Source organism: Neovison vison, chromosome 5 (genome assembly GCF_020171115.1).
Source record: "Neovison vison isolate M4711 chromosome 5, ASM_NN_V1, whole genome shotgun sequence".
Lineage (NCBI taxonomy): Eukaryota > Metazoa > Chordata > Mammalia > Carnivora > Mustelidae > Neogale > Neogale vison.
In genome coordinates this window covers 104,954,544-104,960,198 of record NC_058095.1, presented here as the reverse complement: position 1 = coordinate 104,960,198, position 5,655 = coordinate 104,954,544, and the positions used below count along the sequence as shown (strand labels likewise).

Sequence of the window (5,655 nt, the reverse complement as noted above, 5' to 3'; positions counted from 1 at the left end):
TTTTATTTATTTATTTGACAGAGAGAGAGCACAAGTAGGGGGAATGGCAGAGGGAGAAGCAGGCTCCCTGCAGAACTCAATCCCGGAACCCTGGGATCATGACCAGAGCCAAAGGCAGATGCTTAGCCAACTAAGCCACCCAGACATCCTTATTGAAGTATAGTTGCTACAATGCTACATTACTTTCAGTTGTATTAAATTTATAATTTTAAAGCATCAGGACACTTATTAGAGAAATGTGCAGGACTTCCATTCTAGATCCTCTTTTTCAGAATCAGACAAGATGACAGCATTCAAGAACTTGGTTTTTATGGCTAAAATCAAAACCGCAAGGAAGAACATGTGTTGGCAGGGTTGTGGAGAAAACGGAACCCTTGTGCACCATTGGTGGGAATGCAAACTGGTGTAGCCACCATGGAAAACAATATGGCATTTCCTCAAAAAGTTAAAAATAGAACTATCCTATGATCCAGTAACTGTATGACTGGGTATTTACCCAAAAAGTACAAAAACACTAATTCAAAAGGATATATGCACCCCTCTGTTTATTGGAGCATTATCTATAATAAGCAAATTATGGAAGGAGCCCAAATAGCCATGGATAGATGAATGGATAAAGTGGATGCGATATATATACAATGGCCATAAAAAGGAATGAAATCTTGCCCTTTGTAACAACATGGATGGAGCTAGAGAGTCTAATGCTAAGTGAAATAAGTCAGAGACAGACAAATATCCTATGATTTCACTCATATGTAGAATTTAAGAAACAAAACAAAGGACAAAAGAGAGAGAGAGGGAAACAAACCAAGAAACAGACTCTTAACTATAGAGAACACACCGATGGTTACTGAGGGGAGGTGAGTGGGGGCTTGGGGGCAATAAAAAATGAAAAGGATTTAAGGAGTATGCTTTCGATGAGCACCAGGTGATGTATGGAATTTACTTTATTATACACCTGAAACTAATACAACACTATGTTAGCTACACTGGAATTAAAATTAAAAACTTAAAAAAAAGAAGTTGGTTTTTATTTTATTTTTTTTTTAAATATCTCCTTTTTTTTTTTTTAAGATTTTATTTATTCATTTGTCAGAGAGAGAGGGAGAGAGCGAGCACAGGCAGACAGAGAGGCAGACATAGGCAGAGGGAGAAGCAGGCTCCCTGCCGAGTAAGGAGCCCGATATGGGACTCGATCCCAGGACGCTGGGATCATGACCTGAGCCGAAGGCAGCTGCTTAACCAACTGAGCCACCCAGGTGTCCCAAAAAAAAAGAAGTTGGTTTTTAATGGTCTCCAGTTGCCAGCTTGGTAAGATGCCCACTATCAATCTATGAAATTTAGTGCTCAAATCAAATAATAAAAATGTTTATTTCATTTATGCAAAATTTTAAAGTTCTCCCCATATTGCAGGGGGATAAAAGGGAATCAGTTTGTCAGTATTTTGATTAAGACGGTATCGAGGTCCCTCTTACTTCTGGATCCAATGTGAGAGAGCTGGGTTTGTAACTGGAATGCCAGGAAACAGAGTGGAGGGCGGAGCAGCAGATTTTTTATTTACTGGTTTCTTTCTCAATGTTCCAATTCTTAGGTCTAGGGAGAGAAGGGAACTGGCAGCAGAAATACTTGAATCCATGCTTATCCTACAGACATATATATGTCTGTGACATTTCTTCCTTGGGCCAGTAACAGTTTTCCTTCCTTAGGAACAAAGACTCGTGGGAAAGAAACTACAAAAGGAAACATGATCAGGAACAACAAAATGACGCTGGGGGGCGGCATGCCGGAAGGATGGCATGCTCCACGGTGAAGCTGGTCAGGCCCTGGTTTCTCCCATCAACGTTTGCCCCGTCCCCAAGTGCCCATTACACAGGTGGAGGGTGGAGGCAGTGAGGTAGAAAGCTTCCCTACTCTGTGCAAAGGAGATGAACATACCTGTCTGTTCTCAGGGGCCTCTCAGGGCCCTTTGAGGGGCACCACAATCTCCCCATCAAGAATGGAGGTAGACAGGGACACCTGGGTGGCTCAGTCAGTTAAGTGTCTGCCTTGGGCTCAGGTCAAGATTTCAGGCTCATGGGATTGAGCCCCACATCACACTCCCCCCTCAGTGGGAAACTGCTTCTCCCTCTCTCTGCCACACCCCCAGATTGTGCTCTCTGTCTGTCAAATAAATAAATAAATAAAATCTTTAAAAAATGAAGGTAGACAGATAAGAGTGAGAGGTGCCTGGGTGTCTCTCTCTCTCTCTCTCTCTCACACACACACACACACACACACACACACATATATTTAATATAGAACCCGTCACGAATTCGCTTGTCATCCTTGTGCCAGGGGCCCCACTAATCTCTGTATTGTTCCAATTTTAGTATATGTGCTGTCAAAATGACCACTATATATATTTTCCCCTTTTTTATTGAGATATAACTGACATACAACATTATAGTATTATTTTCAGATGTACAACATAATGACTCAATATTTGTATATATTAGGAAACTATCACCATAGTAAGTCTAGTAAATATCCATCACCATACATAGTTACAAGTATTTTTTCTTGGAGAGAGCTTTTAAGCTCTACTCTCTCAGCCACTTTTGCATATATAATACAGTGCCATTAACTATAGTCACCATGCCTCTCTTTTTAATCGGTATATTTGTAATGCATTTTGATATCTGATATGACCATTATCTCCTCTTTACTTTTTTAAAAGCCATATTATCTTTAATTTTAACCCTACTCTTCCTCTTTTTAAGATTTTATTTAGAGAGAGTGCACGAGCAGGGATGGGGCAGAGGGAGAGGCAGAAAGAAAAATCTCAAGCAGACTCCATGCTGAGCTCAGAGCCTTACGCCGGGCTCCATCCCATAATCCTGAGATCATGACCTGAGCCGAAATCAAGAGTCAGAATCAACCGATTGAGCCACCCAGGCACCTGAAACCTACTCCTGCTTTTCAAAATGTCTATTATTCTCACATATTCATGCCAAATAAAATGAAATCTTAGGTCACTAAAGAGAAGAAGGATTAAGGAAGAATGGACATTTAGAATTTCTTTTTATTTCATTTTCCAGAAGTAAGACTTAAAGGCATCTTGAAATTTCTGAATGGCTAACTGTAGAGGTTAGGACTGACTCTGGAAGCCACGATTTCCTGACTTTGAATCCCAGCTCTACCACTCACAAGCTGGGTAGGCTTGGATAAGTTTCTTAACCTCTCTATGTCCTCGCAGTAACACATTGGGATAATATTAGAATACCTACTACAGGCTTGTTGTGAAGATTGAACAAGTGAATACACAAATCTCTTGGACAGTGCCTGGCAGGTAGGAAGTTCTTAGTAAATGCCGACTCCTAGTAGCGCCCCCTAGAACATATATACCACAAGAACAAAAATTTCTCTTGTAGCCACTACCCCATCCCCAGCATTTAGAAAACAGCCATAAATGTTTGCAGTTCAGTTCAGTGAAGTTCAACAAATATTTATGAATATTTATGACAGGCCTGACAGGTACCAGAGATCCAGTGATGAGTAAGAATTGGTCCCTGGCCTAGAGAGGTGAAGACAGATAGGAGGATAGTGTTCTCACTCCACCATTTCTTTGCATATGCTGTTCCTCTGCCTGGAACAGCCCCCCACCCCCACCGCAGGCATACATCTTCCTCTGGGCAATTCCTACATCCTTAAAACTCTCAGCTCAGATACTCCACTTCCACTGAAAGCTTTCCTGAAGCCCCAGTATGGGTGGGGCCTGTTCTGCAACCCTGTGCAAACTTTTGTCCTGTTCTTAGCAGGTGGTAATTTGTCTGTCTCCTCCCACTGACTAGACTGAGCAATCCGAGGTCAGGGGAGTGGATCCCAGCGCCCAGCCCAGTCTCTGCTATGTAATCTGCGCAAAATATGTGGTAAAAAACTTGAAAAAACTTGGTAATCTTTAGAGGACAAGAGGAATTGTTAGGGTTTTTTTTTTTTTTTGAACAGCCATGTCATAGCTTTAAGAAGAAAGACATGTACTATACTGCAAATTATTTTTAAGTGCCATAATAAGCTCAACTTCATAAAATCTCCTTTTCACCCTTCTTAGGTAGGAAACTGTTTTTGAAAGTTACATAAGAGGAAACACCTAAGTTAAGTAGTGAGAAGTGAAAATAAAATGACACTGTTACCTCACTGAGGTCACCATGCAACCAGTAACACCAGTGCAAGGAGCTGACAGACCATCTCAGGACTTGAGTCACTTCCACACAGCCGCAGGGATTTCCCTCCTTTAGAAGCCCTGCCGGCAGGAGAAAGAGTCACTCCCCACCTCACTCCCCACTCCCCGCACCCCGCCCCTCCCCATGTCAGAAGTCTTTTATAGAATACCTTTTAAAATGGTGAATTAGATGGAGCGCCTGGGTGGCTCAGTGGGTTAAGCCTCTGCCTTCGGCTCAGGTCATGATCTCAGGGTCCTGGGATCGAGCCCCGCATCGAGCCCCGCATCGAGCCCCGCATCGAGCCCCGCATCGAGCCCCGCATCGAGCCCCGCATCGAGCCCCGCATCGAGCCCCGCATCGAGCCCCGCATCGGGCTCTCTGCTCCAGAGGGAGCCTGCTTCCTCCTCTCTCTCTGCCTGCCTCTCTGCCTACTTGTGATCTCTATCTGTCAAATAGATAAATAAAATCTTTAAAAAAATGATGAATTAGAATGCCTCTAGTCGTTATGGAAAAACAGAAGACACTGGTCAAACTAAGCAAGCAGTTTGGCTAAGGATGAGGGATTAAATGCTAGGATAATCCCAGCTGTGGTTTAGGGTTGCCTGACACTCGGGTGGGCGGGCTTTCTCCCAGCCGTGTTACTGTATCAACCTTATATTCCCCCAGGATGCAGGGCAGGGAGGCTGTGGTAGGAATGGGCAAAAATGGTTTTACACACGGAAAAGCGTTCCTATTGTCTTTGTGGGCTCCTCCGAGGATGTCTCCCCCCAGGCACACCCTCCCCTCACAGTTTATACCCTCATTGCCAAAGGGCCAGGATCCACTCGCTCTCTCCCTACCCAGCTGGGAAAAGCTGGAGCCAGGGAGCCCCTTACCAGCAGAGTGAAAATGGCCAGGAGAGTTTCACATGGGATCCTGAGAAGGGCTGTTAGTATTTTAATAGATGAAATCTTAATCCAAGAAAACGAATTCCTGAGTTTCCAAGTCTCAGGCATCAACCAGCAAGCAGTGGGAGGGGACTTCGGGTCTTGCCAACCGCAGCTGTCTTCTCCACCTACTTAGATGGCTGATGTGTCTTAAATCTCAGTTTCTGTTTAAAAAAAAAAAAAAAGAAAGAAAGAAAAAAAGAAAAGAAAAAAAAGTTCTCTTTCTTCTTCCATAAAAATTTCCCTAGGGTTGTGGCCCCTAAAAAAACATTACAATCGCATGTAATGTCTTAAGGAAAACCACAAGTATGAAAACCTCGGGGGTAATCTTTCATCCAAATACTTAAGATTATCTGAAACTATCAAAAAATCAATCATGTTATAACCTCCCACTCCCCAAATCAGAGCAGAGGGAGATGGCTTTTGAATCTTGCAGTCTTCCCCCAGCTGAAATCATTCTGGGAGAAAACCAGCGTTCTATCGCGTTCAGACAAGACTTTTGCTTAAGATCTCTGCATTAGCGACTGGAC

General features: G+C 43.2%; 1 non-coding gene across 1 annotated transcript; it reads right to left on the bottom strand.

Moving 5' to 3' along the window:
- Window positions 1-2,288: 2,288 nt before the first annotated feature.
- LOC122908074 lies at window positions 2,289-2,393 on the bottom strand. The gene has a single exon (XR_006384866.1). It is a non-coding gene; the product is annotated as a U6 spliceosomal RNA (small nuclear RNA).
- Between the last annotated feature and the right edge of the window lie 3,262 nt (window positions 2,394-5,655).